Below are 9077 nucleotides of genomic sequence, written 5' to 3' on the forward strand. Positions count from 1 at the left end.
TGGAAAAAGGCCGTGAGGTGACCTCATTTAGGTCTTTAAAATGTCAGGAGGATTTGATGGAGTGGACAGAAAGAAAATATTTCATCTTGTGGGGAAGACTATAACTAGACACCGTCAGTATCACATAGACCCCAAGAAATCCAACAGGGAATTCAGGAGACAGCACTTCACATTGGAGAGCAGAGAGAATGTGGAGCTCACTCCCACAGGGAGTGGTCGAAGTGAACAGTATTGATGTGTTTAGGGGGAAACTAAACAAGTACATAAGAGAGAGGGACTAGGGTGGTGGATTTCAGTGGAAGATGGGCGGAGGCTCTCAGGTGGAGCAAGTTTGGAGCAAGTGGCCTCATTACTATGCTGTAGATTCCATGTAATCCTATGTTTCTCAGTGTCAGCTCCTGAATATGTGCAGGACACAGGGGGTAGAAGCGAAACATTTTGAGACATGTGACTGTCACACAAAGGGATATAAATAACAAGATGTTATGCAATGGGTTGAGTCAGAAACATGTGGAGATGGAATCACATGTAAATAGGATAGTTCATGTCCTCATCAGGAAGTGATGTAAGATCACATTACTACCAGAGATAGTAAGAACTGCTGATGCTGGGGTCAGAGATAACACAGTGTGGGAGCTGGAGGAACACGGCCTGCTATGTTCATCCAGCCCCACACTACATTACTACCAGAGGCTGGTTTTCACAGAACCATAAAACCATAGGCTACAGAACTGGCCCTCCCACCCACCAAGTCTGCATCACCAAAATATACACTAAATCTTTACTATAGTTTAACAAACAGTTATAGTGGACCCTGTATCAAAAGATTTCTGCAATATTGATCAAACCTTTCCTTCATCAGTGCCAATTGTAGTACAATTACATTGTTAAAAGTGCTCTATCAATGTGATTTGATGTTGTTGTTGTAATAAGAGACACAGAGAGAGAGAAAGAGACAGAAGGATTGACTGAGTCGGGGACGGGGGTGTTGTGGATAGATTAAGAGAAGGAGGATTGTGTGAGACAGGGAGGGACAAACACTCACAGGACAGGCACAACATGGAGTAAGATACAGAGTAAAGCTCTCTCTACACTGTCCCCATTAAGCACTCCCAAGACAGGGACAGCATGGGATTAGATACAGAATAAAGCCTCCTCTACACTGTCCCCAACATACACTCCCAGGACAGAGACAGAACGGGGTTAGATACAGAGTAAAGTTCCTTCCACTCTGTTCCCCCATCAAACCCTCCCAGAACAGGGACAGCACAGAGTTAGATACAGAGTAAAGCTCTTTCTACACTGTCCCCATCAAACACAGTGTGGAAGGAGATCTCTCACAGGGTGATGTGGGATTTGTTCCTGCCTGTTACTCAGTCAGGTTCAGAGCCATTTCTAGAAGAGAGTTATTTTCATCCTGACAGTCTGTTATTTTTTTTATTGCCCATGGAAGCTTCCTGTGGTTTCTGCCTCTCATCCTGGGAGGCAAAGCAGAGACAATCATTTGTCAGCTGCGGATCATTGTGTTCAATGAATCACCCAGAACAGCCTGTGCCACAAGCACACAGAAAGGTGAAGGCCATGTACAGCACAACAGAGGAGTCTGACTGATACAGGAACCACAGAATTGGTATGCTGCTCAAGGAGGCCATTCAGCCCATTGGTTCCATACTGGCTCTCTGAATGAGCATCATGACTTAGTTGCTTCCCCATAACACTAAACGTTGTTTCTATTTAGATAACTATCCAGTGCCTCAGTTGAACCTGCCTCCACAACACCTCCAGGCACTGCATTCCAGACCCTAACTACTCGTTATGTGAAAAAGGTTTCTCTTCATTTTCACGTCACTTTAACTTATGCCCTCACACTTCTCCCTGTCAACACTATCCAGCCTACACATGATTTTGGAAACTTTGATCAAATCTCCTCTTCAGGGAGAACGGCCCCAACTTCTTCAATCTACATCACTGAAGTTTCTAATTTCTGGAAACATTCTGGTAAATCACTTCTACACTCTCTCCAGAGCATTCACATCCTTCCAAAAATGTGGCACTCACTACTCCAGCTGAGGTCTAACAAGTGTCTTGTACTGGTTCAACATCACCTCTCTGCTCTTCTATTTTATTATTAAAATTTATTAGTAAAGCCGAGAACACTGTATGTCTTAAGTGCTCTCTGCACCCATCCTCTAACCTTCAATGATCTGTGCACATATATACCCAGGTCTCTCTGCTCCTGCACCCTCTTTAGAATTGTACCCCTTATTTTATATTGTCTTTCAATGTTCTTCTGACCAAAGTGCACTGCCTCACACACCTCTGCACTGAAATTCATTTGCCATCTATTCGCCAACTTTGCCGACTTTTCAATGACTCTTTGTGTCTCCACGACTCTATACACAGCACAGGACAGATACAGAGTGAAGCTCCCACTACACTGGCCCCCATCAAGCACCCCCAGGACAGACAGAAATAAACTCCCTCCACGCTGTTCTTGGATGTGCAATGAGCAGCATCATCCATCAGGAGTTCTCTGCCCAACACCCGCCACTGTCCATATGCCTATTACAGACTGGTGCTCATTGCTCTGTGGACTGAGTTGAAAGGGGAGGTGGGAGCAGTGGTGTGGCCTCCAATGCCTTCGCCATGAGATACCATGAATGCCAGGCACACAGCAGGAGCCTGAGCAATCTGGGCACGTGCAGGAGAATGACATTCTGTTGCCAGGGTAACATGTTGCTGTCACAGCTGTAAAGCAAAAGACACAAACAGCGTGCAAGAAAACCTGGTATTATCACTCTGAACTTTCAGCATCTGTCTTTCAGCTGCTGGTTGATGGGAAACCTCAGTTATTGAATCAAAGACAAAGATAACTAATAAATAGAATTAAAGATGGAGAGGACAAGCCTCATAACTTTGACTGTAATGCCCAGGATGGTTACCATGGCTACTGTTGCCTGGCACGTCGATGCAGAAAAAAAAATCGCAACATACAATTTTGCAAATTTCACGTCTTATTCCAGCATCAGCCCACAGTCCATGTGCTACTTATCATGGCTGGACTGCCAGTAAGCTCCAAGCACACACAGTGGATTCCCTGCCCCTGAGCCATGTCGATCTATGTTGAAGTTCCACTGCAGGACCTGAGTGAGAAATGTAATAATTGAGAATCAACCCGCAAATCATATTTTCCAGAAGGTGGGAGGAGCGGGTGATGCTCCAGATCAGTTGTGGGGAGACTCTTAAAGAAAGTCATTCCAGAACTGACATGTTAATTCTGTTTCCCTCTCCACAGATACTTTTGGACCTGCTGAATTCTTCAAGCACTTTTACTATGTGGCAAGACTCGAGAATACATTCCAAACCCTCTTGCACACTTTGTCCTGCCTTCCTTAGTTTATTTCAAGTTTACTACCACACAGCAAAATGTCACAGTCAAGAGGACATTCCACTCTGGTCCCTTATCAGCGATAATCCGTGGTCAGGGTTGAGCTTTTAAAATTTGTTCAAGGTGCCATCCGTACAGAATACCAAGTAAGATTTCAGAATTTATCGATGAGCAGAGTAGCAAAGAGTGAGGGGGATGCCAATCGACCGCTAGAGGAGGTGGATAGGCTGGTGGAGTAGGCAGACAAGTGGCAGATGAAGTTTAATACTGGGAAGTAGGAGGTGATGGATTTTGTATGAGAAATTAAGAGTTGTTATCGCTACCTGAACATCCACATTATTCTTCATAGAATTCAGATTTTATCTTGTTCTAATACTCTATCTCATGCTGTCTCACACTGTGCCTCCCTCCCTCACTCAATCAATTCCACTTCTCTCATTCTATCCTTCCCTCTCTTACTCAATCCCTCCCTGTCTCACTCTAACCATACCTCTCTCACTCAATCAATCCCTCCCTCTCTCATACCATCCCTCCCTCTCCTTCTTTCACTCTATCTCACCCTCCCTCCCTCAGTCTATCCCTCTCTCTCACTCAATCAATCCTTCTCTCACTCAATCCCACCCTCTTTCACTCAATCAATTTGTCCCTCTCTCACGCTATCACTGCCGCTGTCATGGTATTCCTTCCTCTCTCACTGTATCCCTCCCTCTCTTAACCAATTCCTCCCTCTCTCACGCTATCCTTCCCTCTCTCACTCAATCAATCCCACCATCTTACTCTATCCCTCCCTCTCTCACTCAATCCCTCCCTCTCTTATCGCATCCCTCCCTGTCTCACTCTATCTCTCTCTTATTCTATCCCTCCACCTCACACTATCTCTCATTCTATCTCCCCCTCTCTCACACTATCATTAAGTTTCTAAAGGCACAGTTGCATTATTATTGAAGTGATTTATGCTGTAAATAAAGTAAGAGTGATGTGATGTGTATACCCCCTGCATTACATTTCTAGTAATTAGTGTGTTTTTACATTGATTGTGTGGACCTCTTCAGTATCTGGAATATTTGACCGATTGGCACATTCCTGGTTCCATAGGTACTGCATAATAAAAAATTTACTGTACAATCATGAAGGCAGGTAGCAGAGTTTGTAAGGGTTGGGGATATGGTAAAGCATGGGCAGGGAGGGGCTAATGTGGGAGGGTGAGAGGTGCTGTCTTCAGTCAGGAGCAATCTGGCTCCAAGGTGGGATAGGGAAAAGTATGCCCACATCTGCTAAGGGGCAGGGTGTGAGCTCATTGAGATGGGCTGGCTGAGGATTGGAAAAGTGGGTGAGTCCTGTGGGATTGATGGGATTTTAATCCATTTATGGGTTGGGGGCCTTCCTGGCTAGGCCAGCATTTATTACCCATCCCTAATTGCCCAGAGGGCAGTTAAGAGTCAACCACACTGCTGTTGGTCTGGAGTCACATGTAGGCCAGACCAGGTAAGGACGGCAGTTTCCTTCCCTAAAGGACATTAGTGAACCAGATGGGTTTTTCCGACATACAGTTTTGGTCACAGACCTACAGGCACCCCCTGACCATCCAGCAGGCAGCACTGACCCTCTCTGTAAGTGGCACCCCTCAGGCACAGAAACTGCTGGTAACTCTTCAGCAGCTGCATTGTGTTTTTTTTAAAATTCACTCATTGGACATGGGTGTCACCTATTTATTGCCCACCCCTTGCTGCCCTTGAACTGAGTGGCTTTCTAGCTCATTTCAAAAGTCAGAAGTCACATGATGCCAGATTATAGTCCAACAGATTTTTTTGAAATCACGAGCTTTCGGAGTGTCGCTCCTTTGTCAGGACGATGGGCAGTGCCCCGAAAGTTTGCGATTTCAACTAAACCTGTTGGACCATAACCTGGCGTCGTGTGACTTCTGACTTTGTCCACCCCAGTCTGACACCGGCACCTCCACATCATTTCAGAGGGCAGCTTAGAAATAACTGCATTGCTGCGGGTCTGGAGTCACGTGTAGGCCAGATCAGGTGAGGACGGCAGAGTTCTTTCCCTAAAGGACATTAGTGAGCCTTTGCGCACAGAGAGAGCCAAACATTATGGGCTTTCATCCAGGAGAATCCATAAGATGCTAACAAGGATTGACACAGAAAGGATTTTTTTGCCCATGTGGCAATCTAGAACAAAAGGTCATCGTTTTAGGATGAGAGATGGCAGATTTAAAACAGAGATGGGGAGGAATCATTTCTCTCAAGGGAATGTGAATCTGTGGAATTCCCTGCCCCAGAGTGTGGTGAATGCTGGGTCATTGAGTGAATTAAAGGAGGAGATAGCTAGATTTTGAATTAGTAATGGGTTCAAGGGTTATGGGGAGTGGACAAGAAAGTGGTGTCCAGGCTGACATGCTGGTATTAAATGGTGAAGCAGACTCAAGGGGCTGAATGGCCTACTCTGCTCCAAGTTACTATGTTCTTGTTATGTTCTTATGAGGCCCAAAGGTTTGAGCAGCACACAATGCCGTGGCATACGCTGTTCCCTGTACTGACAGATAAGCGCACAGATCCATCAAGGTTCCTGTGTGACCATGAAATGCTGCTGATTGGTGTGGAAATGTACTGAACATCTATACGGAGAGACTGCCAAACAGAGATATGAAAGTTAACGTCTAGAATATTTAGGTACAAAGCTCAACCAACAAGATAGCCTCCTTCACCCGTGCTGTCAATAAATGATAACATCATTGAATCTCTACAGTGTGGAAACAGGCCATTCAACCCATTGGGTCTGTACTGGCCCTGTGAAGAGCATCCCACTCAGACCCATCTTCCCCACCTGATTCCCCATTTCCCATTGGCTAACCCACCTAACCTGCACATCTCTGGACACGATGGGCAATTTAGCCTGGCCAATCCACCCTAACCTGCGCATCTTTGGACTGTAGGAGGATTTTTGTTCAGTTGAGGAATGAAGAGCTATGGGGAAAGGACAGGAAAGTGGATGTGAGGAGATCTACAGCACAAAAAAAGGATCTTTGGCCCATCATGTCAACACCAGTCAAAAACAATCACCTGGCGATTTCTAATTCCATTTTCCAAGCCTTGTATACCTTGGCACCGCAAGTGGGAACCCTGCAGCCCAATGGTATCAATGTGGATTTCACAAGTTTCAAAATCTCCCCTCCCCCCACCGCATCCCAAAACCAGTCCAGCTCGTCCCTGCCTCCCTAACCTGTTCTTCCTCCCACCTATCCCCTCCTCCCACCTCAAGCCGCACCTCCATCTCCTACCGACCAACCTCATCCCGCCCCCTTGACCTGTCCGTCCTCCCTGGACTGACCTATCCCCTTCCTAACTCCCTACCTACACTCACCTTTCCTGGCTCCATCCCCGCCTCTTCGACCTGTTTGTTTCCTCTCCACCTATCCTCTCCTCTATCCCTCTTCTATCCGCCTCCCACTCTCTCCCTATTTATTTCAAAACCCCCTTCCCCTCCCCCTTTTCTGATGAAGGGTCTAGGCCCGAAACGTCAGCCTCTCTGCTCCTATGATGCTGCTTGGCCTGCTGTGTTCATCCAGCCCTGCACCTTGTTGTCTCGGATTCTCCAGCATCTACAGTTCCTACTATCTCTGATCTAAATATTTCTTAAGGGTGAGGGAAGATGTTGCAGGTGATAGGGAGGGTGGTTGGGCAATATTTATGATGGGAGGGTGTATGCAGTGGCAGAGACACAGTGAGTGTGAGTTGGCAGAGAGCAGGTGTATCCTGAAGGATCAGAGAAAGTCACTGCCCTCGTTGTAGCATTGTTGACCGCTCCTCCCCATGGCACTGACCATCTCAGACCAGGCTGGCATGCTCTGATGGGGTGGCCTCCTCTACCAGTCCTCAGGGAAGAGATTGCTCCTCCTCTGGACCCTCCTGTCCACCAGGGCCCTGTTGGTGAATCACAGTGCCATCTTCCCTTCCTCCGAAACACTGGAGCTCTTTCCAAAACTGAGAAGGGCATCTTCAGGGTTGGCAGTGCTTGTCTGGTAGCACTGCAACCTTTTGAAGAGGGCGCAGGCACAAGGGATGTTTTGGTGGATACCTGCTGACTGGTGAGTTATCGTTGGAACAATGGAGCAGAAATCGAATGTGAGAAATTCCATGGAGTAGGATATGTAATTAACGCAGCGAGTTGGGTAAGTTACAATGAGGGACCCCGCAAGACCTCACAGTGAGAATCCCTCCAAAAACAAAAACAAAAGCAAAACTTGATGCAACTCAGACTTAGCCAAACTAAAAAGAAACCATAAGATTTTGGTTTCACTTTAGATTTGTTCTGTGATGGTAATCGGGTGTCTGGAGATTAGCTTTGTTCGCATGCATTTAAATGAGATCTTTAAATGCTTGACGTGCACAGTTCAGTGCATCAGAAAGAAAAGTAGAATAGAAAAAAGACAAAGCTGTCTCGAGACAAGATCCATTCATACAGAAATTCAAAAGAATCCACAAGAAATCAGGAAGCGGGCAGGAGATTTGGATCTCTGGTTGGCACAAATGAGTTGGACCGAAGGGTTTGTTTCTGTACCTTATGACTCTATGACTCGATTAAAAAAAATCCCTTACAGTTGAGGTGCTGATGTTATCAGCCTCCAAGCAGTCTGAGTTGGAAAGTATAACAAACCTTTATGTTCTTTCATTCGAAGTACATTGACAGACTCTTGAGAATATGTTCCGTGGCTAATTGAGAAAAAAAAACTTGTGGTCTATCACAGACAACAAAGTGTAGAGCTGGATGAACACAGCAGGCCAAGCAGCATCAGAGGTGCAGGAACGCTGACGTTTCAGGTCTGGACCCTTCTTCGGAAATAGGGTAGGGGAAGGGGATTCTGAAATAAATAGGGAGAAAGGGGGAGGCGGATAGAAGATGGATAAAGGAGAAGATAGGTGGAGAGGAGACAGACAGGTCAAGGAGGCGGGGTTGGAGCCAGTAAAGGTGAGTGTAGGTGGGGAGTGAGGGAGAGGATAGGTCAGTCCAGGGAGAACGGACAGGTCAAGGGGGCGGGATGAGGCTAGTAGGTAGGAGATGGGGGTGGGGCTTGAGGTGGGAGGACAGGTTAGGGAGGCAGGTACGAACTGGGCTGGTTTTGGGAAGCGGTCTGGGGAGGGGAGATTTTGAAGCTTGTGAAGTTCATATTGATACCATTGGGCTGCAGGGTTCCCAAGCGAGATATGAGGTGCTGTTCCTGCAACCTTCGGGTGGCATTGTTTTGGCACTGCAGGAGGCCCAGGATGGACATGTCGTCCAAGGACTGGGAGGGAGAGTTGAAATGGTTCATGACTGGGAGGTGCAGTTGTTTGGTGCAAACCGAGCGTAGGTGTTCCACAAAGCGGTCCCCAAGCCTCCGCCTGGTTTCCCCGATGTAGAGGAGGCCACAACGGGAACAGTGGTTACAGTATACCACATTAGCAGATGTGCAGGTGAACATCTGTTTGATGTGGAAGGTCTTCTTTGGGCCTGGGATGGGGTTTATCAAGCCAGATCTAAGTCTGGAATGGGATTTGTTCAGCTGGAGTCAGAGCAATAGTTAAATAGACGGAAGAGAATGGATGAGACAGAAAGAGGAGAAGGGAGAAGGAGAGAGAAGGATGGGGAAGGGGAGCAAGGGAGGGAGTAAGACCAGGAGAGAGGAGAGAGAACCAGGTACAGC

Source organism: Rhincodon typus, chromosome 10 (genome assembly GCF_021869965.1).
Source record: "Rhincodon typus isolate 14 chromosome 10, sRhiTyp1.1, whole genome shotgun sequence".
Lineage (NCBI taxonomy): Eukaryota > Metazoa > Chordata > Chondrichthyes > Orectolobiformes > Rhincodontidae > Rhincodon > Rhincodon typus.